At 41.4% G+C, this 27,143-nt stretch overlaps 1 protein-coding gene across 5 annotated transcripts in view; it reads left to right on the top strand.

Moving 5' to 3' along the window:
• nrg2a (neuregulin 2a) overlaps nt 1–27,143 on the top strand; it is a 117,089-nt gene that overhangs the window by 58,918 nt on the left and 31,028 nt on the right. The gene's annotated exons all lie outside the window — the stretch shown is intronic.

Here is a 27,143-nt window from a genome sequence, read left to right on the forward strand (position 1 = left end):
AAATACATATACATACATATATAAAATACAGATATTTTACAACAGTAGCCGAACTATGCTTAACCTTTCTACTCTTTTATAAAAATAAAGATGCCAAAGATTCTTTGGAGCAATGCCATGGAAGAACCTCTATTGATTCCCTGTCAGTCCTTTCAATGTATGAACTTGGAGAGTTAAAAACGAATGTAAAGGGTCTGTGACAGGAAAACTTTTTCTTCCCCAGAACAACACATTTCAAGGCAAGAATGATAATAGGATAAAAACCTTTGTTTTTTAGATATAGCCAAGCAACAAACCGGCCAGCTCAAGGTTTAATACTGCGCTCAGATAGATTTCACTATGAAGATATCAGTGGCTGGAGTGAGGGGTTTGTTGTGTGTGGGGGTGGGCAGAGGTGTGTAGATTAACCTAAAACTACACTCATACCAGGAAAACATGATTCAAAAGGTAAAAACGTGAATCTTCTAAGTACATCAGCACCTGAATGCTGATAGATGCAGTTCTTCTCCTTCTATGCCTATTGTTGTCTAATGGCTATAATGGAAATGAGTGCCTTAAAAAAGTTTATCATTGTATCAGTGCAGTTTATTTCCATTCAGTCTATTAGACTAGAGTCCAGATGTACTGATGTACCAGTTGTTGAAAAAGGCATAGGAGAAAGTTGGATATTAGGGATGGGACCAAACTGACTATAAAGAAGAACAGAAATATAAAAGCTGGAGAAAGATTGCTGGTTAAAATGTGAATGGGAACATCCAACATGGTTCTTTTATATTGGTTATTTTATTAAGACATAGGCTACCTAAAAAATGAGAAGCTACCCACCAACCACAATCCTTTGGTTGTTAATAAAGCAAAAATGAAATGTTAGTTATATTTACTTGTACTAAATAAGTAATACGTTTTATTTAAAACAAAAAAATAGTTTTTATTTCGTGGATTAATTTGTCCATTTTATGTATATCAGTTCATTCATATTTTTAAATACAACGCCCTATCACAGTTCTAAAGTGCATGGAATGGAGTAGATCTCTGGTCAGTTAGCAGCCACTTCCCAAAGGCTTGATTGAAAAGGACTTAAACTAATGAGGTGAAATGCTTATTTTTCCAGTGCTTTCCCAGGTTTAGTGATACCTCAGTGCTGGAATTTCTACGAGCTTATGAGTCTTATCTGATGGGCTGATTTTGGCCTGAGCGAGCATATGCAGTTGTTATATTATGTCTGATATCAGAAGGCCGGGTGGTTGCCCTCGCAGAGAGATTTCATGTTCCGGTAAGGGTTGAAGGCTATAGTTCCTACCACAACAATGGCAGAAAATCCAAATAAATCAGTCTGTGTGAGTGGGAGTGCATGTGTAGGAGTGGCTGTGGGTGTGCGTGTGGGCCAATGTGTTTATGTAGGGCTTTTCTACATCTGTAAGTGCATAGTTGGCTGGTTTTCCACAGTGAGGTTACCCCAGGTATCTGTTACCCTAGGTGAGGCTGACAGTGTGTAAGCACCTTCTCTTGCCTGTGCTGTCGTGTACAGAACGGAGAGCTGCTGCAGTAGGCAGATACTGCGTGATTGTTGAAATGAAAAAAAGAAACACAACTTCTGCCATGAACCGTTTTTCAACAATTAAATCATCAGTTATAAAGGAACTGTGTATTAACAAATCAGACAAAAATACCATGCAGAAGTTGTTTTTTTCTTCATTTCATATTAAATATCAAAATATCATATTTGGCCAGGGGTTCCAAATCACACAGTAAAGAAATGTACAAATGGGACATACATAAGAATTATATCGGTATATGCAGACAATTTCTTTAAAAAACGACTCCTTGCATGACTTAATGATTGTCAGGTAATTTTATACTGTTTCATTATTTTCTGCTGCAGCACCATAAATGTTTTGTGAGGGGTACTGAAACATTTAAAGAGGGTGCTATACTTATATACCCCCTTCGGGAAAAGGGATGGGGTGGCTAAATGTGGAGTGATAAGCCTTTTGTTTCAGTATTTGACATAAAAGCTATGCATAATCTGACACACTGAGAAGATTCAGTCCTGAACACATAGTGGCTAAGAAATAATTACAATGGGTGAAAAGACATATTTTAAAATAAAACAGCCAATTACAGTTGTACTAAAGTGCATAAAATGGAGTAAATGTACTAATAAATGCAGCTAGTGGTCGGCATTGTGGGCCATCTCTGGTCAGTTAGCAGCTACTTCCCAAAGGCTTGATTGGAAAGGACTTAAACTAATGAGGTGAAATGCTTATTTTTCCAGTGCTTTCCCAGGTTTAGTGATACCTCAGTGCTGGAATTTCTAGGGGCTTATGAGTCTTATGAGTCTTATCTGATGGGCTGATTTTGGCCTCAGCAAGCAGGCGGTTGTTATATTAAATAATGCACATAGCAGGCCACACTTATAGAAATGCACGTGTGGACACTAAACTGACACTGATGAAGAAACATACTGACTGAAATTTTACTGCTTAGTTCTGAACGTTTTCATTCTGCAAGGAAAACCATTTCTAAAAATGGTGGGACGAACATTTTTTATTCTAAATGCTAGCAAAAAAAAATAAAAATAATTAATCACACAAACAAAATAGACTATGACGTCTTTTTCCGACTTGTACAGGATAACTCGTCATACATATAAAAATTTGTCTTAGGTTGTATGTTGTAACTGTATCAGTGTTTTGTGGTTGACTGTGTTCCACACTTCCATGTAACAAACTCTCATTATTCAACTATGCTAAAGTCATGTCAGTTTGCTGTTCTAGAGTTCCTTTAACAGTGTTCACAAAGTGTGCTAACATGTGCTAACGTGTGCTAAGTGTTTTAGTTTAACATTACAGAAAAAACGTTAAAAACTGATGAGTCCCACCCTCCAGCTGAAATCGAGATTATGCTTTGTTCCCGCTGAGTTTGACTGTCCCTCCGCCCCCAAGCTAAAATGGAGATTTTGATTGGTTCTCCCACTGAGTATGAGCGTCTTAATTGTATCTTGTCTGTAGGTCATTGTCATAGATATACTAACATGTCTTATGTCTTATTTTTCAACACTATCAGTTGTTGTGGGGCTCAGTGGGTTCCACAGATAGCAAACTTTGCTCGCATCTCTGAAGAAAATCAAACTCTATCTTAGTAAAGTAACAACAGAAGGAAATACCGTGGCTGACATTTAGAAGTGTTTGAGAGAATGCATTTATTGAGTATATTAGAATGTTCTTTAGTGTATAACTAGTAAGTGACGTGCTTGTGGCAAAACATCCAGATGCTGTTTATAAGCCTTTTTTCCTTTTTGGTGATCTCATGGGGGAAAATAATAAGCTCTGCTTTAATTGGCTGTTTTACTGCACCATGGCGGCTCTCAGCCACAAAGCATAGCTTTGTAACAAAAACACTAATTATTTTTTGTAATTATTCTTCCCAGGTAGTGTTGCTGTCTTCTGAGTGATTTTTCTTGTCATCCTCATTTTATATTCTGGGACAGTTTGAATTCTGGGACACCTGTAATATAGTTCACATGGTGTGGTAACAAACTACGACTAGGTATATTAGTCTAGCATTTCAGTAAAACAGTTAAAACTGATAGTCTCACAATCAGGTTTCACTGTTTGGGAATTTGAGAGATTATGATTGATTCCTGCCGAGTTTGACTGCCCCTCCAGGCAAAATAGATATGTTGATTGGTTCTCCCACTGAGCATGATCCACCCCCCCAGTTAAAGAGGACATTTTGATTGGTTCTCCCACTAAGTATGAGTGTCTGATTGTTCATGTCTGTAGGTCATTGTTATGTGCAGTTCAGAGAGGGACATTCCAATCACCCCTTTGGTTAGGCCACCCAGGGCGTTCAGACTTTTTAAAAGTGACTCCAAACCACATGTACATTATAAAGTTTAGCAGACATTGCCTTCAATCACTATTTGTTCACTAAACTAAATGTTGAAAAACGTCAGCTACATCAAAATTTCTTTTCTACATTAAATTGACGTTGGCATTAGCTGTTGTCACTGACATTGAATTTCGGTCACCCAGCCTCAAATCAAATACGTTAAACCAAATAACGTGTATCGACGTTGGTGGCCAACTGGGTATATGTCTAGTACTGTCAGGTTAAGCTGCCTCAAAACGAGCTTCCAGCTCGGCTGTGGTAGACAGGTGAGGGAGGGAAGGGTGAAAACGCATACCCCCCACTGCCTCTCAGCTGTACAGAAACTCCACCTGCAGTAAGGAAACACTGAGAAATGCAGCCAATGCTGAGACAGCCAAGAGTTCACCAGCAGCCTGGGGTTGGCAACAGATTAATATAACAGCCCAGGAAATACCTTGAACTGACAGTGTATGATAAAATGTTTTCCCAGCTTTCCCCAGCAAGCCATGGGGGGTGGGTAGAGGGTGAACACAGGAAGCACCGAGCATTCTTATCGTTCGCCTTTCTCTCCTGTTCTGCTGAACAGTGAGGAGGGAGAGGCCTTAATTTATTCGGCACACTGAGTCGGTTGATTTCCATCCTAAGGTCATCAGTGAAATGGCTACTGCTGTGCGAGAGGCTGCAGTGCTGGGAGGCTGCTGCTGCAGCACGGAGCCGCAGTGCTATCTGAGGATGAGCGTCAGAGAGAGAGAGAGAGTTGGGGGAAACAGAAAGAGAAAAGAGAGAGAGAGACAGAGAGAATTGGGGAAAACAGAAAAGAGAGAGAGAGAGAGAGAGAGAGAGAGAGAGAGAGAGAGAGAGAGAGAGAGAGAGAATAGTAGAAGAAACAGGGAGGGAGAAACAAAAGACTGTGAGAGAAAGAGAGAGAGAGGGAGATAAAGAAGAGACCCAGCTGCTTTGCAGAGGCAGCTGCTTCACACCCATTTCATAATGCAGCTGTAGATTGTATCACCAGCTTGGCCCAGGCTTGTAGCCAATCACATGCACCCTTGTCCCCAAATAACCAATCAAATTGCAGAGTTTGTGTATAATTTTAAGAATTAGGCTAGAATTAAGGCTTTCAACTAGATTTTGCAGCCTTGCTGTGAGGATTTGATTGCATTTAGTGACAAGAGCGTTAGTGAGGTCAGGAGGTTGGATGATCACCACCCCACCTCATCCCTAACTCTCCAGCTCATCCCAAAAGTATTGAATGGAGCGCCATAATTTGAGAGAACACAGTTCCACTGCTTCACAGCTCAATGTTGAGGGGCTTTATACCCCTCTAGCTTACGCCTGGCATTAGGCATGGTGCCAAAAGGTTCATGTTTATTCTATTGGCAATACTTATCTACAGGGACTAGACAAGCTGTGTGTGTGCATTTGCACATCTGTGTCAGCAATGGATGCAACATAAAGTAGCTGAAAGCATTCATTCAGCATTAATTCGAAGGGGTGTCATTTGGACAGTACACAAAACAAGTACGTACTCACACACACACAATAAAGTTTGCCCAAGGTTCGGAATAACTGGGTGAGATAAATGTTGTGTTTAATATCAGTGGTCAGCACTGAGGGTGTGGACATCTGAAAAAGGCTAGCTAAAAAAGAGAGGAGGAGATTACCATTGGGACAATCTCAAGGCCTTGACTTCTGGAAAGTGTAATTCTGCTATAAGTCTTGAAATTGGTAGAACCAGTGGTAGAATCTGGATAGACCCAGTAGACCCAGTCAAACGAGCTGTCCCATTGTTTATACCTGTATGCCATAACCAGGGAAAACATAGCTTAATCCTTGTTACCGTTCACCTCCTGCTGCATGGTGGTCCTGCACGTATGCCTAAGTGGCTGGGCGTGTGCACATGTCATACAGGTCATTAAAGGTCACTAAAAGGATAAAGCATGCACACGCCAATAGTGGAGACACAGGAGCCATTTAAACCTTAGGAATTTCACTTAAAACCATCAATAACAAAAGCAAATACTTTCCTCTCGTAGCTCACTGACAGTGTTGAATCTAGGTTTAAAGCAATGCCACATTTGCGCAGTAGATATATTATAGTAAACATTTGCAGTAGAAAATATTTTATTATAATTCAAATAGGTTGTTGTGCATGAGATCTCTTTCAGTGTAGAGTCCTGACTGTGTTTTCAGATGTAAAAATAAGGAGTGTAGTCAGAGGTTAAAAATAAGCATCACTGCACTAAATAAAACAAAGCTACAGAGACAGACATGTATGATCTTAGTTCTTAGAAATCAGTAGGCCTTCTCAGAAGCTCAAGAAGGCTCAGAGGGTTTTCAAATAATGTGATTCTAGCAACCGTAATAACCCTAGACTTCAAAGGGTTAAAGAACTAGTACAGCAAATGGTATTTCATGGTAGGCCATTGTTTTTACCTTTACCCGAACCGCAGCCCCACACTCCTGCTGTGCGTGATTATTCATTATTCTTCAGTAGCCTAAGGCTGGAACCAAAATGGGGAGGGTGTACACAGAACGTGAGAAAACATCCACACCCTCGTCATCAGTCGCTAACAATTTCACATTTGAAAAGCAAAAGTAATTGTCCAGAAAATTACAAGGAGAGCATGCTGCAATACCCTAAAACACCTTCTTGTGCAAGGGTGGAGCAGATTCATCTTTATAAGGAATGAGCCTATTGTGCCATGACGTCACATTTGCCACAGAACCCAGGGCTAGCAATGGATCGCAGCCATTTCAAAACGGCACTTTTAAAGTGATGAAATCTGTTGTTTGAATCCTTTGATGACACTAAACTGTGCTGACTGTGTAGAGAATCCAGGCCACGGTGCCGTCCTTAGCCCAGCCATGCCCTGATGCCTGGCGCCTATCGTGTAGGAACCAGAGCGTTTACAGAGCGCTTGGTGTGGGCTTCATGCTCCAGTGGTGTCACGACTCGTGTCTCCCCTTGGGCTCTTAGACTGCGAGCCCAGCACACTTTCTGCAGGGTTTAGTCTCTGGCGAGGTTTGCTGCTGCCAGTTAAATACCCTGAGATCCACACACTTTACCTTTAGTGGTTGACTTTATCTGTGCAGCTTCAGGTAGTTCGGTTTTGGGTTTTTCATATCTGTAGGAGGCTTCAGTTCAGTTGAAATGTTTGTTTTGTTCTGGCTTCAAAGGGGCATGATATCTTTTGCATTTTTGCATCAAGGGCCTGCCAGCAAATTTTTACTTGCTGTTTAACCCATTGAAGACTAGAGCTGTTATTGTTGCTTATAATGCTATATGTTCAAATATGATTGTATAATTGTAATTTTGACAGAACGCAAAAGGTGGAACTCGGAAGTGCAGTGATGGACAGTCTGTGGCATGCACATAACAATAGATGAATGAGGGAGAAAATCTTGCGTATGGATTAAGCTTGCCTTGCATTAAAAGCTAGCATAAGGAAACACTTTGGCTTTGGTTGGCAGTAACTACAACCGGGCGTTTTTTCTGTTGCTGCCAACCAAAGGACCAACAAGCAAGTGATGTGAGAGCTTCCAAGGATTTGCATCCATATTCAATCGTTAAGTACCAGGGCTTTCATGCTATGTTGCGCACTTTGGAGCTGAGACACACAGCGTCAGCATCCTGTCTAAAAGACACGTTACTGACACAGCGATCCGCACATTCTGCAACAAGGCCAAAACCAAGTCATGGAATCACTGAAGAAAACAGGGAGAATAGCTGTAATGTGATGTGTGGACATCCATTCAGAAACTTATGTCAGCATAAATGTGCATTTTATCACTGATGAGTGGCAGCTAGTATCTCATGTGCTCCAAACAAGAGCAGTGATTTAGAGCCACATGGATGAAGATATGGCTAAGCTGTTAAAGAGTGCAGCAGAGAAACAGCAGATCACTAAGAAATATTTAGGTTTAGGCTGCTGAACTGGTTCAATTCTCAGATGTGAAATGCTATGTTTACACGCTAAACCTGGCCTTATAGTGAGCGATCAGGTTGCCCACTGTGTCAAGGTGTTTTTCTGCCGCAGTCCCACAGCAAAACCCTGACTTGCTGACTTGCCACTTTTTACTGCAGTGTAAAAACGAAATAAATGCAAAAATGTTTCATTAAATTGGTCATATATAATAAATATCTTTTCCAAACATGCTCCAAGACTGTCCGCCCAGCACACTTTAAATAGGGGTCAGTCTCTAGTAAGTTTGCCAAGTATACATCCTGAGATCCACATCTTTTTATCCTTTTTTACCTTTCTTGTTTCCATGGTATTTTGTTTTTGCGTTTTGAAGTCTATAAGAGGCTTCAGTTTGTCTAAATGTTTGCTAAGTTACAATGAGCTGAAGCAGAGTGCAGTGCAATTAATACAGTTACATAATTACAGAATTACTACATGCTCTTGCTACTGCTGTTAGTTAAGACCAGTGTCCACCATCATGTGTGGTGGTGGTGAGCTCAATTCTGTTTCTGCGATGTTCTCTTCAGTGTTCTTCTGAAATGAGGTTTAGGCACTTAAACAACTGGTCCCTAGGGGTCGCTGCCTCATTCTTAGAGAAAGAAAGAGAGATATAGAGCAAGAGAACGAAGAACGATAGAGAAGTAGAGAGAGAGGGAGTGAGCGTGAGATGAGAGGAATGTGTTGATGGAAAACGCAGCTGGGCGGCTGATTGTTCCAGCCTCATCAGTCATGCTGGGGCCCACCAGCAGCAGTCTCACTCTCTCTCTCTCTCTCTCTCTCTCTCTCTCTTTCTCTCCTTCCCTTTCTCTCTCACCCCCTCGCTCGCTCTCTCTCTCTCACTCTCTCTCACACAAACACACACACTCACACTCCTGTGAAGCTCACAAATGCTACCATGCACACAACACCTGCCTGTATGATGAAAGCTAATCCGTTTCTGCCTAACTTGTCTAGTGTAAACCATCACTTGCCTCTAATACAGGTTTTTAACCTTCCGTCGCAGAGCATGCTCCAACATTCAAGATCCGTCACTCAAGCCAGTCACTGTTTCATTTTTTTCTCCTTTTTTCGTCACTTTTCCTCAGGTCTGCGGTCTTTCATCTGGTAAAACAATGCCATCTCTCTCCTGTCAGTTTCATACACTGCATACAGGCATGACAGCTTTTACATAACAAGCCAACACCCCCATGTTCTCACTCTCTCTGTCTCTCTTTCTTTCTCACATACACTTTCTTTCATGCTCCTCTCGCTCTCCTTTCCTCTACCTCCCCCTCACTCTGTTGCTTCAAAAATAAATAAATAAAAAAACAAAAAAAAAAACAGACATTTCACTTTCTCTGACAGCACAAACGACAAGATTAACTGAGCTCAAATGATGCCAAAAATCGTCTCGGCCATCGGGCTGCAGCGGAGGCTCAATGTGAAGTACCTATAAGCAGATCGATGGCATTGATTGCGATGCCGGAGCAGCAGGGGGCCATGGGCAGTGCAGAATGGGGACCCTCACTCTGGGAGATTCATGCCAAGCCCTGCTGTATTTACAGTCCAGAGCGAAGGCCTGCTGACAAGTGCTCTTATTCAGTGCCAGTCAGCCACTTTGCATAGACATGTCAACAAAAACAAGCCGTGCCAGGTGTCTAGATAGGTTTCTTGGTTTTTGAAACTGCCTTGTGTGCAAAAGGCTGTTTGGCTGGGTTGTGTGTGTGAATGTGTGAAGGGGCAGAGGAATGGGGCGGGGGCCACACAAGACATGCCTTGGCATATTTGTTAAAGTGCAGCAAAAACTTTCAGTAGGCTATCACTGTGTAAATTCCACAAATTAATCTGCATATATATTATTGGTGTAGATCCTATTCATTATCCTGCCCATGGCAAAAGTAGATATTCTGGTGGAAAGTGTAACCTAAGGCCCCACTGTGTTTACATGTAGCACAGTTAGCACAGGAACATTAAGTGCATGTATTTTCCAATAATGCATTAATAGAGTTGGTGCCCTTCTAATTCTCACACTCCAAGTCCCTGGACAAAAGTATTAGGACACTGTATTAAAAATGAGTTCCGAATGCTTTTAATATGCTGTTGTTGGAGTAACGTTTGCTGTCCAACATCAGACGGAGGACTCACAGCATTGCTGTGAGGGTTTCATTGTATTCAGTGACAAGTACGTTAGTGGAGTCAGGATGTTGGATGATGGGGCGGGGTTCCCCAACTGGATAGAGTGCAATCGTTCCGGAGAGCACAGTTTCGCTGCTCCACAGTTCAGTGCTGGGGGGCTTTTATACCTTTCTAGCCCATGCCTGACGTTGTGCATGGTTGCATAGGTTCATGTTTATCTGCTCCAGTGAGTCCAATTCTATGTGCAGTAATTCTCTAATAAAAAGACGGGAGACTTGCAATGCGAAACCCAGACATGTAATAATATCCATACCTGACCGCTTCCACTGACTTACCCATCTCTTTGCTCTCTGTAGTAACCCCTTCTATGTCCTGGTGCTGCTGGTGGTCTTTGCCCACTGAGTATTCATTACTTCATTAGGCCTGTTTTGGTGGGGGATCTCTGTTTTCACCATCAGGCTGGATGTTTTGCATAAGTGTGTGCACATATGTGTGTGTGCATGTTGGTGGAGCTGCAGCTGTAGCCGTGACGGGCAGGGCAGCTGTGAGGGGGCTGAAGGCTGGTGCTGGGGCGGATGGGTGGGGTCAGATGCAGTTCTCCCATAAGGCTGCCAGCTAGGACCCTGACGCCACCATTTTGCAGAGTGTGTGGGGGCTATGGCCTGTGCACAGGCGTGTGTGTGTCTACGGGGGGGGGGATGGAGGCCTGATGTCTGGGCTGAGAGAAGACCAGAGGCATGCTGTCACTCTACACCAGCATTAGAGTGTGTGCATAAGAGTGTGTGTCAAAAAGACTGGACTTGCACTGACTTGGAGAAGAAGCAGTGATGGGGAATTTATTCTGGAAAGGGGCTACTTTTGTCAGAGCCTCTAGAGCAAGAAAGATTTGAAGCCCCAAATGGACCCAGATGTGTCCATGTATCCTTTGCCTGTATTGCTGGTGTCACTGTGTGAGGGCCAGAGAGTGGCAGCCATATCCGGGGCTGGGCCTTGGGCCGGGACAGAAGCTCCAAGGAGCTCTGGGCTCCAGAGTTACTCCTTGTCTTGTTGGCGTGGGTGCAAGCGAGGCTGCAGGAGTCTGTTATTGCCCACACTGCTGCTGCTGTTGCTTGGACTTGGCATCTGCCTTCTCCTCCTGGACTATGTTCTGACCAAAGACCCTTCTAACCCAAACGAACCTGACCTGCTAGACCTCCTCAGAGGTGAGGACGAAGAGGACAGTGCTCCTCCTTGGACACGTAGCACACCTACTGACACCTCCAGTTCTATTGCCTCCACATCTTTCCTCTGGGGGATTTCAACTGTGCCTACACCGAGTCCTGAAACTTCCTTCTCCCTGTCAGCCTCCAGTGCCACAACTGTCCTGGGCCTCAGTCCTGCACCCAGTAGTGCCCCACCTCCTGTGGGTAAGTGCTCCAAAACTCCTCTGCTTGTTTACATGTTCGTCCTTATTGTGCAATCGCATGCAATAGCGTCCTTTGATTTCCTTCCTTCTGCGTCGTCTCCGATACGATTGCGGAGGACAAGACCGGGCACATCAGCTATGCAGCAGGAATAGGGCAAAGGCAGAGGAAAAATAAAAGCATGTTAATCAAAGGGAAAAATACAAGGCAGAGGTTCACACAAGGTGTCTTTTTTGAGGGGTAGATGTCCCTCATTGTTCCTCCCTCTGATGTCGGCAGTTGGTTTGTAGTTGAAGTCATTGGCTCCCGAAAGGGGCTTTTTAAGGCATTAGCGTTAGTAACGTTTTGTTTACGAGTCTCGCAAATTCTTCAAGCAGATAATGTTCCACTTTGGCCTCCTGCCTGAACAATGATTGGGAAGCCTTCTGTCTGTCACGTATCTCTCACAGCCACAACAGCTTCCTTTAAACTCTTTTTGAAATGTGGATTATATAAACACAGTCGACATCTAAACAGCAGTGCGCTACTGTGATCTTCCAAGGGTCAGGGGTCAAACTATCAGCTGGACCTCTTATGCTGACCTCTTTTTTGAGTTTTATGTTATTAGGGTGGGTGATTCATGTCCAAATCATCTCTAGAGATGAGCGTTTAATTCCACCCGTCATAGGTTTCAAATCTGTTTGCTTCAGAAGCCAGAAAGTAATGTCAGAGTTGTTGCTTCGGCACTTAATTGGAAGAGAAAATGCTTTTAAGAAAAATGAACGTTGAATATTCTTTTTGTTCATGCCTCAAAAGGAAATTTTCAAAAGTTTCTCCATAAAATAATTTGTTGAGTACTAATATATGAAATATGCTTAATATACACCGATTAGCCATAACATTAGTACCACTTACAACATTGATTATCTTTATCTGCATTGGCATCTGTCAAGGGGTGAATATATTAGGCAGCAAGTGAACAGTCAGACAGTTGAAGGTGATCAGACAGATCTTGAGGGGTGTTCCCAGTATGCAGTGGTCAGTACTTACCAAGAGTGGTTCAAGAAAGCTGCAGGAGGTCTTCTGGAACCCATGCCTTGAATGGTCAGTTGTAGGGTTTCTAGATATTAGACAGGCGGTATTAATATTATGGCTGATCAGTGCATTATCCAATTGTGAAAATGTTTTCTTAAACAAATGTCAAAACACAACACCTTTATAAAAATAAAATATGGAAATAGTGAAATACAGATGTTCTCTTGATGTAAGTAAGAGCATTGGTAATGGGCAAGCTCAATGAGGACTGCTAAGGCTAAGATTAATGTAATGGTTTAGGTTAGGGTAGTATTAGCCTCAGTATCCAGAGACTGAGGATTCAGCCCTCTTAGAGCATGTAATTTCTTCAGTCACAGCTACACAGAGCAGGAGAACAAAGAGGTTTCAGTGACATTCATGCATTTGGTGCATTTGAACTTCATACATACTGAAGAATGTGGCTATTTGTTATTAACAAAATAGTAACTTTTACTTCACTTGGTTACTTAACATTGTTACTAACTTAACAGGTAACTTATCAGTCTATAGTTAAGAATGTGGAGTTCAGTTTTGGACAGATTCTTTGTTCAGGTTCAGATTAAGAACTTGGTGCTGTGGGTGGGATTTAAATTGGACAATGTTTTTAGCTTCCAAAGAGAAGTTCAGTCCTGATCAAATCTTTGTATTTAGTTGTCTACTATGTGCCTTACACATTGTTTGTTCTGGTCATGTTTATGGCTTCCTTGTTTCACTTTTATGAGTTTCAGATAATAATCCATATGTTATATGGTATGCTCCACAGGAAAAGGCCCCTGTAGTATCACTGGGTTATTTTCCAAGTGTAAAGGATTATTTAAAATTATAGGTTTTTGATTAGAACCATCTCGCCTGTCACTAGGCATTTGCTTCAGATGTGAAGTCTGCAAACAATTTTCCTAATAAGGAAATTACAGTGGATCCCGCACTGCTATGTTATCGTTGTTCTGAGGTTTTGTTTTTGCCATTGTGTTTGAATTCTGTTTGTGAGCATTTTGGTTATTTGCATTTCCATTCAGAACTGTTGTTTGTTTATTTGTTTATTTATTTAATTGTCCGGGAAACATTTTTGTCTGATAAAACTTCCCGGGGCTGAAGTCTAGGGGCAAGGCTTATTCCAGTTGTGAACCATTTAGAATCACTCTTAAACTGCGACTCTTTGCACGAATGACTCCTAAAATGGGATCTGATGTTCATCCAAGTCATAATATTAAATAAAGACAGTCTTATGAAACACTCACAACATTTTGCATCCCCATGTAGTTATTGAACATGTGGTTAAAACAACCGGTCACTGATGGATACAGTGTGTGAACCCTGTGTGAACCTATTCAGTAAGTAGTCAAAGGCCATATAGTGGTAGAAACATCAGCCAAACTGTTTCTTCAACTGGTGTTCTGCAGAGTTACATTGTATTTCATCTTTATTGATTCATCTCAACAAACTTGATTTACTAAACATACGTTTTCAGGATATACCACCACATTTTAATTAATCAGATGTCTGGTCTTGTTGTTTTGAAGGGTTTTCACTCTTGTTCCAAATACACACACAGCACCAATTCTGGACCCTTTTGAGGGAGGAGCTTATTATTAATGGATTTTTTATTCGATTCGATTTTTAATGTCACCTTTCTGCACACATCTTTGCAAAATGGTAGGACCTGCGTTCATTCGTTTATATCTTGTCATTATTTTCCTTGGATTCAAACACTCAAGAAGTGAAGAACAGCACTTTCTGAAGTCATGGCATTTCACCGTTAAGGAACACCTGCAAACAAGCAGGCATTCTCATAGGAGAAGGTTGTCAGCCATGCAGGTTATAAGTCGAAGCGGTTACGTGAATAAATGAACAAATCACGCAACCCCACACGTGGTGCTGGGAACAGATAGCTTCAACACATGCAGCAGACCGCACTAAAAGGGAACCCCAGACCACTAATTCAGGAGAACTAGAGAACTGCCTTCTGGATCGCTCCCGGGCCTGACAACAGCTTTCACACTTGACCAAATGTACCAAACTCTCAAAGAAATCGCTCCTGGGTCCAGTAAAAAAAAAAAAAAACGTTAGTATGAAAACACCCTTAGTTGTATTGTTGATTTCCTGAATCATGGTCTCCATTTAAGTTCATTTAAGTTCATTAGGTTAGTTTCAAAAGCACAGACAGACGCCCCAACATTCTAGATAAGAATTTCTTAGACAACTTGGAATGTATAGGTCACTCTAGGCCAAGTTCTCTAGGCCATGAAGCAACAAAGTCCCACCGCATTACTACACTCCCATGCCTGGGATGATGCTGTGGTCATTGTAACCACCAGTATCTGGTGAATGTTCAGCAGTGTAGACTTATAGAGGTCTCCATACCCTAAGCTGCCACTGCAAGATAAAGGTTATATAGAGTGTCACTTGTTTGAGGATTCTACCAGCCTACCAGCACAGATTTTAGTAAGATGACCACTCCTATGGAGAACAGCAGTGCTGTGAAATTCAGTCCCATTCATATAAGGTTCAACCACATTTCTCAGGTCTTTTGAGATCTCATGAAATCAGGTCAAGGTGAACTTGAACAGAATTTTGTTGCAAAGAACCAAATGTTGCCAGTAACCAAAATGGCAGTTCCGTGGTAAGGCAGACCAGATCTCACCCCTGAACTGATTGGAACGTCTGGTTCCAATTACCCTTTTTAAAGGGTCATTATCCTAGAGGTTCACATGCTTTCCCCATGGTTGCTTAAACTCTTTTTTTTTCAATAAACAGATGGCTCTATAAAATCTGCATTTGTTGCATAAGACTTTCTGTATGTAATATCAAGACTTAGATCAGATTACATTGTATAAATCGCTCATGTACAAATACAGACCTTTTCAGGGGGGCTCATAAAGTTCTTTTCCGACAACTGTATCTTTTGTTAGCAGTGTGTGTGTGTGTGTGTGTGTGTTTGTGTGTGTGTGTGTGTGTGTGTTGTTTTTACTGAAAACATAAGCCGCCCAGTAGCCCAACCATGAATCTTCTTCAGATAGTGAGTGATTTAGAGTCTTGAAATCACTTAAGAACGCATGCATTCAAAGGACGTATTGTGCACTCACATATTTGTTACATTACACAAATATTGCATTATTATAATATTGCCTAACAGCATTACGTCTTATATGTTGCAATAATGTCCAGTGCTTTAGTAACCGGGATGTTTACGGTTGTTCTTTCCAAAGGACATGAAAAGAACAGAAGAGAACTGAACGTTTTCATTTTGCTCTGCAAACACACACTCACACACCAACTGATCCATTTGTGTACTCATCTATATACATTAACCCCATAAACCCTGCAATTAGGCTAGGCTTGTGCGGTATAAAGGTAATACAGTATTCCACAGTATTTAAACATGTTTACGGTATATAATTGACTGCAGTATTTCAAAATGACATTTAATGAAAAGACAGTCAATATGTTGTCTGATACCCTGTGTATCTGTAGCTGAACTAGCTAAGGAAAGCCTAGTTTAGCAAGTGGACTACAGAACCAACACCAGGGAAAAAACTTAGCCTTCAGCTTTTTGTCCGTCCAGCACCAGTCACTTGGTCTGAAGCAATGCTTGTCTAAACGTTTATAGGTAGGCTTTCAGTCAGCCAGGCCTGAGTTTGTTCTGTAGTGAGCAGATTGTTTTCCTGCTAACTACGCTAAGGCTAACCAGCTTCCCTCCCTTGATTCTTAGCAGTTTAACATTTGGATTTGTTGTCAAAATGACAGTTTAACGTTAAATGATTTATGTATTTAAAATTGTAAACTCTGTTCACGTCTGTGGCCCTCTCAGCAAACTGAACTTTATATTTGATCATTTTGCAGCTTTAAAATATTGTAAATGTAGAACCATGTGCGCTACTTTCACAACTTGTGCTACTCTCCGTCCCTGATAAGACCGTATTCTGCAGCTATATTTTGAGTAATGTTTGAGACAATATACAAAGAGTCAACACTGCCCTACCCTAAATTAGACTCACACTTCAGATCTTTCCCCTAATAATGACATTTCTCTCATAATTATCAGTTTCATAGACATAGACAAAATATGCCTAACTGTTACCAAGTAAATCATGGTAGTTTCTGCATTAGGATCGATAGCAGAATAATAATCCTAGGGTTCAAAAGGTTAAAACACACCTACAGAGACAGGGAGGGAGAGAGTGTGAATAAAAAGAGAGAGAAAGACACACACACATTGCCCTAGACTGGCGTCTAATCAGACTGTGCCCTGTGGTCTAAGAAAACTACTGCTACAAAGCTGATCGTATGAACTACATTTTCGTTTCTCTGGGGCTGACCACATGTGTTTGTTTAGGGGCTCAAAAGCTGAAAAGTAGAGGTGCACACTGCAGTGTGTGTGTAATGGAGACGACCCATCTGAAAGCTTTGGGAAGCTCTTTAAAAGAGAGGGATGTTTCAGATAATGGAAAGCACACAAAATCAGCAAGAATGCATGCAGTATAAATTGACCTTCTGGCGAAGTGATAAGGGATCCCTGTGCCGGCCGTAATGAGAGACATCTCCAGAACTCTCTGCCAAGAGTCGATGGGGGGTTGGCTAAGAAACTGCACTGGTACTGTGGCAGGAAGCACGTCTGTGCTATCACACTCTCTGTTGCATCATTTGTCATCTACTTGTCGTCTTTTTCAGCTTTTTCTCTCATGAGCTTACCCTCATGGGCTTACTTCTACCCTCAGACACCATTTATGCATCGCTTGCATTCAAATTTCCTTCTTTCTTTTATTCCTTGAAACCTACACTCTTAAATCTTTCTTGGTCTGGTACAGTTCTAGGAAAAATACTTGAATTGGTATGGAAACTTTGTGTAAAGACAAATCATCTCAACTGGTAAAATGTGTGGATCTTCACCCCAAATACCCCCAAAACAACGTTCTAGAATATTAAAGACTGTTCAAAGTGAGCGGCAAGATCTCTGGAGGTTATGTCTGTGAGTTTATGGGAGTGTAGAGAGAATGCAAAGATGCCGTGACCACCCGGAGGACACCCCCCTCCCCATGTCCATGAGGACTTACTCAGCCCTGAGTGAGCATGAGCAAATGGACGTGCCTCCAGAAGACGAAAGAAAACATTCTGAGCAACAGGGACCTCTCCTTTCATTTTTACGACTTTCCTAGAACCCTTTGGAGAGCGTGGAAGGATAGACATGTTTATGAAGCTTTCCAGATGGCCCCCTTTTGCCCCCCACCCCAGCCCAGACTCCCTTTTCACTTCCATGGCCATGAAGGATTAATCAAACTCAGGAGCTAAGCTTGCTGGCCAAACCCTTGGGCTTTCAAGCAAGAAAGAGTGACCTCAGTTAGGGGCTGCAGGTCAGACTGAGTCAGCCCTCGTCAATAGGCCCAAGGAACTTGGCCATAATCAAGCAGAGGAAAGAAACGCAACCTATCCTCTAACATTAAGGGGTTGATGTCACTGAGCCCTGTGTGGTAAGAGAAGGTTAATTAGCTGAGCACTTTAAGATTGGATAAATAGGTGTAGCTCGAGACTTGCTGAAATGGACCTTGTTAGGGTGGAATGCTTTGTTGAACCTTTGCTGTGGTTCAGGGCAACAGCGGCGTGTCAGAGTCAACGAGAACATGCGAGAGGGCAAATCAGCGCTTCCTGTCAGCTAATAGTCCAGGAGAGTTTACTGTGCCCCAGGCTGGAGGACTTGAGAAGCGAACTCGATGCTAAGCCCAAAGAAGCAACTCTGTGATTAGCAACCACAGACACCACTCCTGTCAGGAAACACCTTATTCTCACTCTGCTCTTTATCATCCAGCTGGTCAGTGAAGAATGCACGCAAGAAAGGCCTTCAACCAAGCGATTCTGTGCACCGAGGACAGTGGAAGGATGAAGCTTTTTTTTCAGCTCATTATTTATTTGCTTTTAAAAGTGCCTCTCTAGGGTAGTGTTGCTGTGCTAAAGGATGTATCTCCTCATTTTATTAAGTGTGTACAGTGAGTTTATACCCTGTCTCAGCCCCCCCGAAACAGTCAGCCCATTCTCTCTCATTCTCTCGCTCTTTTTTTTTTTCTCCGGCACATGCTGCTTCAGCAGATATTTACAACATGCTTTCAGACCTCCAACAGTGAGGTGATGAAAATATCAGATACATGGAGGAGTACTGTACAGTCATGTAACTGTCAGAGCTCCAGGTCCAAAAGGAGGGAAATCTGGCACTGCCTTACAGCACCACAGCCATGAACATGACAAACACTGGCGTAATTAATTGCTAACACACCGGATTTGTAGGAAAACAGGGCTCTCTAGAATGTTCAGTATTATTAAAGGCTGCAATCAGATATGGCTGAAATAGGGCAGGTAAAAACACATCAGAGTTTTCCTTTTTTTTTCTAAAAGGGAGAACAATAAGCAAATGCATTGTAGGGTTTGGCGTGTGTGGTCTAGAGGCACGATTTAGTATTCTGAAATGTCTGTTGCCGCTGGCCCTGAAAAAACATGTCTGCCGTTCCCTAATTATGTCTTTCATCTTTATATTTTTGAGAAATGTATTTATTAGGCAACATTTAAGCTTATCATGAGGCTAAAAAGAATACATCAATAATTTGTCACTACTATATTTCTCTATCTTCAATTTTATTGGAAAAAATCCAAGAGCACCTTACACTCTAATACAGTTTTAAACAAAATAATGTACTTGTGTGCTCTATTAAATATTTGAGGTACCAGTATCTTAACACTGTCACTCAAAGTCACTCTTTTGCCATTTACTATGTTTTATTATATGATAATATAATTGATGGAAATATTTTTTAAGGACATGACCAAAAACTACATTACACCACAAATACACTATAGGTCCTAATGTTTGTGGACACCCCATCTAATAAATGCATTCAGCTACTTTAAGTTGCATCCATTACTGACACAGATGCGCAAATGCACACAAAAAGCTTGTCTAGCCCCTGAAGAGAAGTACCGCCAATAGAATAGGACTCTCTGGAGCACATAAAAATAAACCAATTGGCACCATACCTAAAGCCAGGCATAGAGGAGTATAAAGTCCTCCAGCATTGAAACCGTGTTTTCTGGAATGATGGATAGTGCTTCATCTAATACTTTTGGGATGATCTGAGGAGTTGAGGATGAGGTGGGGTGGTGATCATCCAACATCCTGACCTCACTAACGCTCTTCCTCCAACCAAAGTAAAATAATAGTGGTCCAGCAGACTAAGGTGACCGCTTAAGTGTGATGCTGGCCATCACGGTCATCTGCTAGTCGATGCATCCGAGCTGGGTACCCGGCACGTTCCTCCGAGCGAGTTGGTTGCCTGGGGACGTTGCTTCTGCAACCACTCAAAATCGACAATCTTTGTACAAAGGCCACTGCGTGATCTGCGTATGACTGCATGCAGAATAGTGTTTTGGGACAGATACACTTTCCTTTACACCCCTATATTTCCCCATGGCCACTTTTTATGATTTCAAATGTATTCATATGCATACACGCTAACACTGTTGAAACCTGCTGTCTTTAAAAATACAGAATACAGTGGCTTTTTTGTGTTTTTCAAAAAAAGGTTGAATGAATAATTCAGTATCAATATCAATTAATAACAGCATTTTAGTTGTTGCCTTTTGCAGCCTGCAAGCTTCCATTTGGTGTAAGACGTGTTAGCATCTTTAGCTTAGCCATTCTTTTGGCTCCAAGTCAGATACGCAGAAGCCAGCAGAGTGCAAGTTTCCCCAAAATAAAGCAGCTCAGAAGAATCACTGCTCCAGGTCTTGGCAATAAAGAGTAACAATGGAAGAAATACAAAAGTACCTGCTCCCTAGAGCTGCGACACAGAGGGCATGTATACTTTAAACTGAGCGGACAGAGCAGGCCTCCCACTAGCATGCTTTAAAGAGCACTGAGGCGATGAGCACAGGTTTATATATGCTCCGATCCGACCACAGAGGAACTCTGGGAGGTTTAGCCTGTACGTGGGGTGGGGGTGGAGGGGGAGCTGAGACAGAGCGCACACGCCTCACGGCAACCCGAAGCTGGCGCAGAGCCAGCTCTCTCTGCACTCTGCATGTGTGTTGTGCAAGCCAGTAGAGCACTGTTATTACAGTGTGCCTTTGCCGTTGCTCTGCAGGACATTTTTCTCCTTCTTCTTCTTCTTCTTCTTCTTCCTCTGCGACCATGCGATAAATAGATAATGAGGTGATAAAGGGAAGGGCAGAGAAACAGAGACAGACAGAGACAAAAGCTATAAACTAGTGTTATGTACTGACTTCAAAAGAAACAGTCTAAGAGATAAACTCATTTAGCACTGACCATGAGACTCGCTCATAATGGGGTAAGATCTTACTATCAGAGAACCCTTGCACTTTATGAAAATCTCTCAATTAAAGTTAGTAGCATATGAACTAATATATTTTTGTATTTCAGATTTTCTTTCATTGATTTTAGTTGTTGCCATAGTGATAAATAAAAGCTGCAATCTAAATGGCTGAAATTACTGCATTGCCATTTTTTACATACTACCACCCTAAAGAGTACGTCAAAATAATGTAGCATGTAAATAATAGAATTGTGTGGTTTGGGATGCAGTGTTAGACTAGCAGCTCTGGCAGACTGGCTAATTATAGCTTTGCTTGGCAACTTATGTCTTAACTGCCAAATAAAAAGGAGAAAGTAAAAAGTATAGTGGTGCACATTTATATAAAACAAAGTTCAACATGGAATGTCCTATGTTGTCGCCAGATTTTGGATGCATTTATCATGATAAACGGCAAGATGCCTTCAGATCTTTGTGTGAGATTCACAAAAGAGCTCTTAGCCGTGCATGTACCTGTATGTGTGCATGTCAGTACAGTACATTATTTTACATACATTTGTATTACTTTTAGTAATATGTGACTGGAAATTTTTGAAAATAAGAGATATGTAACTATTATAAGCTACAGTATTCTCTGGAGAAGTAAAACAGAAAGGGGATTTGCACAAAAGTAAAAAAGTACCACCTGCTAATATACCTACTTTTTTGGCTCACAGCTGTTACTGAATGTCAGAATAAATCATGAACTGTCTCTTCTGATCTGAGGGGATAAATCAACATGATCATTCTTTGCTATATGCAAATTCAGACGTTCAGCATGCCGACACTAGACAAGATCTCATAGTCTGACAGGGAAATTAACATTCTTATTTTATTTGTAGACTGCAGAGAACGTATAAAATAAATGTTTAGGTTTTTTTTTATTTGTGTTTTTGAATTACATTGCTTGATAATGTTAATTCATTCACTGTAAGTGAGCAGATGTTATTTGGAAAATATCCACTAAACCTGCAAACAGCTAGCATCTCCGTCTTCCCATCGTCTTCCTTGATGCTTTGCCAAAAATTGACATGAGTCATTTCCAGTTGTTCTTTGTGTTTCTAACTTTAGATTGTGGTGAAATGCATGTATGCTTGATTGAATATAAACTTGACAGGTAAACTTAAGAATGACACATTCAGTCTGCAACCTAGTGATTTCTTTGGTAGGCTAGACAGAGCATTTAAAGTCTTCATTTTGCATTATCAACAAACAGATCATACTTGAAATAATTTAACCCCCACTGCAAATTAGGTTTATTGGAAAATGTTCAAACTTTCAGCTTTCACCAAAATCAACACAGAATGACACTTTTAATGACTATTGCAGTCTCAGAATTATTCAACCCCTTCATGACAAATCTCTTTTGTACTTAGTAGGTCATCCTTTTGCTGTTTTGACCTGCTGCAAATGTGATGCATAGCCAGACAACAACCGAGGCAGCATTCCTGAGGAATCTTACCCCATTCCTCATAGATAATGGCCTGCAGATGACTAATACTCTTGGGTTTGCGTTCTGCAACCACCCTCTTCAAATCCCATCAAAGAAACCTTTGGGGACTTCTTCTGAAACCAAGCCTTGGTGGACCTCAAACCTCAGCTTCAGGAGGACGCAAATCATCCTCAGAGATTCAGTGCACCACTGCCATGCTTCACTGTGGACAGGGTGCGCTTTGTAGTTCCAGTTTTGTTTCATTTGTTGCTTATTTTCATCACAAAACAGAATCCTCTGCTAAACTTCTGCTAAATAATGAAAAAAAATACTTTTTGGGCCTATGGGTCAGCAGTATGTCTAAAGGTGGATAAATGAACACCTTGCCTACAGTAAAGCACAGCAGTGGTTTGGTGACACCCTAGGCTGACTTGCTTCCTCTGGCACTGGAAATCTGCAGCATGTGGAGGTCAAAATGGATTCAATCAAGTATAAGGAAATCTAATCTAAGAAAAAACATCAACAGCTTGGGTATCATTGGACCTTCCAGCAAGACAATAATTCTTAGTATACCTCAAAGTCCACCTAGGCTTGCTTTTAGAAGAAGTTCTGTAAGGTTCTGGCCCAGGTGTGCCAGATGTGCACTGGCCACCATGGTCCCCTTATACACTCCTCTCCCCAGAAGGCTGGCCACTTCTCCAGGGCCAGTGCCAGCATCCTCCCCCTCCTTTTATGCACTTGTGTGACAAGAGAGAGTGGCAGATAGGGAGAGAGTGAGGATAGAGAGAATAGCAGCACATTTTCACAGTGACTTTACTGCCTGGCCTGCCTTGCTGAGGTCGCACCAAAGACAATCCCCTTCACATTCCAGACTGTTGCTCATTTTCACACATTCATTTGGAACAAGAGAGTCTTTAATCATCTTTCCATACAGAGGAAACAGAGAAAATCTCAGGGAGAGAAATCTCTTGTTGAGTGTGTGGGGGGGTGTTTTGTTATTCTCTATGAAGTCTTAATATCTAATATATAATATATATATATAATATAATATATTATATATATATATATATAATATAATATATAATATGAGTTCTCACAGTGGATTGGACCTACCATGGAGTCTCTTTATTGCCTTTTTGTCTCTTGGAGCATTTCCATTCAAGAAATGCAGTTGTAGAGCTGTGTGTGGCATGTATGTGCATGTTCACAGGAGGTGCTTGAGGAGGTGCATCAGCATTTTCTAGTGTAAACTAAGGGTGCCTGTTTCTGGTTGCTGATTTGAAGATTACAGAGAAGACAACATGAACACAAGTGAACATTGTGTGCATGAGTGTGTATGTGTGTGTTTGTGTGTTCGTGTGTGTGTGTGTGTGTGTGTGTGTGTGTGTGTGTGTGTGTGTTGGTTAAATATTGTGTTCTATGTGGGAAATAGAAAATAATGAACATTTTGTCCCTTGGTGGTAGCTGGTATAAACAAAACATAACTCTTTACATGAACAGAAAATATTCTTTATGGGCAAAAGTATTGGGACACCCGCTCATCATTCATTGTTTAAAAATAGTTTTTACTGCTTTCAGTGGAGTAACTCTCTACTGACCAGGGAAGGCCTTTATACCAGATTTTGGAGCACTGCTGTGAGTGTTTGATTGCATTCAGTGACAAAAGCATTAGTGAGTCCAGTGATCATGTTGGATGATCACCACCCCACCTCATCCTCCACAGCTCATTGCTGGTGGCCTTTATACCTCTGTAGCTCACATGTGGCATTAGGCATGGTGCCAATAAGTTCATGTTTATCTGCTTAAGGCAGTCCTACTCTATTGGCAGTACTTCTATAGAGGGAGACAAGCTGTGTGTGTGTGTGTGTGTGTGTGTGTGTGTGTGTGTGTGTGCATCAATGTCAGCAATGGTTGCATTGCAAAGTAGCTGAATGAATTCTTTGGAAACATTTAGGCATATAAATAAGAAAAGAAATGTCAGAAAAGATGGAAAGTGTGGACTGGGCTTAAAGGCTTAAAGGGAGCCTGTCTACGCTCTGAGCCCACCTGTGGTCCTATTAAGTCTAGACATTGTTTTATTTCAGAAAAAAAATCAATTAACTGATAGGATTATCAACAACAGAAACTCTTTTAAGAAGAACTAATACAATTAAATTGGAAACCACTGTTAATAAAACGTTTTATCATTTCATGCATTTAAACTCAGGATGGTTGTTCTGAGCTGACAACTTAGATTACACTATAGGGATGTACTGATCTGATTTAGTGAAATGTGACCAGGGCCGATTGAAACATATTTTAATGGATCAGATATGGGCTATTTTAATCCCAATCCAGTTAATAGTATTTGTTTTTACAATATTGTTCAGAGCACCATCTGGTGTCCTCAAGGCCCCATTAACAGACATTATTGCCCAGACTGCTCAAAAGGTAAATAAAAACATTCTCAAAAGGTAAATAAAAGTAATGCAATGTGGAGCAATTTTTCAGTGGAACATGAAAACACTGTTTTACCAGCGGGAGAACTGTGCACCTTTCTTTGTTTTTAAACCAGCACTGAACAGCCCATTCAGAACTGAGTGGAGGCTAACACTAATGCCAATACACACACGCTACAGAAATCCATATCACAGCACATTCACCATACTATACACCTTACCTTATATTTCACATCAGTACTCGACAAACAACAACCAGGCAGTCCAGAGTGTGTAACACTACACACCCACACAGACACCAAATGACTTGACTGCAGTGTTTAAAGGAACTGGGAGCTGAATGGTCAGGGAGGTTAGTCTGAAGACTGCATTATAAGATATTAAACACGCTATAAAACAATCATTTTAAGAAAAATCTGTACTAAACTGAATAAATCAATCCAAATGATCTCCTTATAGAAACTATTTCTATAAACAAAGAGATTACCATTTACAGTAGAATTCTATCCATCCATGTAATTTACTGTATAATTTGAACATCTCAGAATGATAGGGTTGCAAACGTATGTGCCTGTACGTGCACATGTAAAAGCACATGTAAGTGCGTGTTCATGTATATGTGTGTGTGTGTGCATAGTTTTCTTGTCCATTTTGCACCGTAGCAGTTTAGGTAATGGCCATGACACGTCCTCTACTTTCTACAGTATAATTTCACACCACATTCACACGGACCAGTTCATTTGGGACAGCGTGCAGCTGCATGTGCTCTTGGCCCTGTTGAATGGTGCAGAATACATTCCAGCTTTCCATTCCAGTTTGTTCTTTTCAAAAATCAGAGGCTTGGAAAACACAATAATTGCTCTGCACTGCCACGAGAATTTGTGAGCTCGCCCCACACAATAGCTGATAAATGGCGGAGTTATGTACCATCAGGAAACGACTTTTACTGTCAGTCGTCACTTCTTTTTTGTTTTGATTCGAAAGTCAATAAACATGCACACATGCACCCCAGTAGAGCGCTGCCTAAATGGAAGGCCCAGATAAGGGGAGCCTCAACAATGCACTTGTAACAGATTCTCTGAAAACAACATCCAGTGTTTTCTCCTAATCACACCATGTGAATCCTCTCTGCACCTCTTACACCTCCTTACTTCTCCCTTCACTTTCTTCCCTTCTGTTTCCAACCAGTCTTCCCAAAGTCATGCTGACATGCTGCTCGGGTAATATAGCAGGATTAAGAGCCTGTAACATGAAGGCCATTCCAGAGGTCTGACTCCACCAAGGCAATGGGGGGGAGGTGGGGGGGAGGCTCCTCACGGAAATGTTTATCTTTGCACCCTGAACATCTTGAGACGCCATCGAAGCAGTAGAGATTGAGGGGAAGATTAGTGATGGGGACTAAGAGGTCATTGTTATGAAGTGAATGGCTGTTTTATTACGCTGTTTAGATGGGGTTGAGAGTGTAGAGTCTGGGCTCAGCGGTGGGATAAGATGGCTATTATGAGAATAACACTCCCCGCCATAAGCGTGAAGTAATGAATGTTATCTCTTCAGATGGCACACAGTATCTTGTACATTAGTTTCCTGCTAAATGGTGGAAGGTTTCTTCAGAGAGACCTCCTCAGAGATTTGCCTCGTGACCTACCCCTTGTTGTGGCTCTGCACAGCAGGGGCAGATAGTGTTAAATCAGTGGCGTAAGTTTCTTTTGAAATTTGGTGGGAGCACACTGCTCACATCACCCAGCCTAAGCCATTGTATGAATCTATCTAGTATCTATCTATATATATATTTACAATAATATTTACAGTAAAACTGTTCACAGTCATGAAGCAGCATAATTATGCTGTTGTAATTGGCTTCTTTAATAATTTCATTAGCTTCTTACATTTGCATTATCTCAACAAAGTAATGTTGACATGTACACATCAATCTCAAGTCAATGGTTTTATCTAATATTCCAGGTATGAAGGTTTTTGTCACAAAAGAAATATGTTTAAAAATCTCCTATCAACATAATCCACAACTTTTGTTAAGGCTATAATTATTTTTTTCAGAAATCCATAATAGCTATGTGAAAGTATGACGTTGTCAAAGTTTCGACTCATTATCTTACATCTTTGAAGATACTTACAACCTTTCCTTCTACTTTAGCCATCAACTAGCAAACCAGCTAGCAAGCTACCAACACCTCCATTAAAAACAGGGTGACCAGACGTTCACTTTTTCTCTGACATGTCTGACATTCTTTTTTGGGTTTTTTTGGGATTTTGCAATGATTTCACGTCAGCACTCATTCTGTGTGCAGATTTCTTTCTGCTTTAAACACAACTGTTTAAGCCCCACTTTCTCACCACCACCACTGGTCTGCATGTACCTGCATCTACATCAGCCATTGGTCCAACTGCTTCCCACCACAGCCGCTTGACCACAGCCTGTGGTCCAGACTGTGTCCCCAGTATCCTCTTTTTTGAAAACCAAAATACAGTCACTCTAAAATTAACAAATAAAAATAAAA

Source organism: Salminus brasiliensis, chromosome 18 (assembly GCF_030463535.1).
Source record: "Salminus brasiliensis chromosome 18, fSalBra1.hap2, whole genome shotgun sequence".
NCBI classification, from domain to species: Eukaryota; Metazoa; Chordata; class Actinopteri; order Characiformes; family Bryconidae; genus Salminus; species Salminus brasiliensis.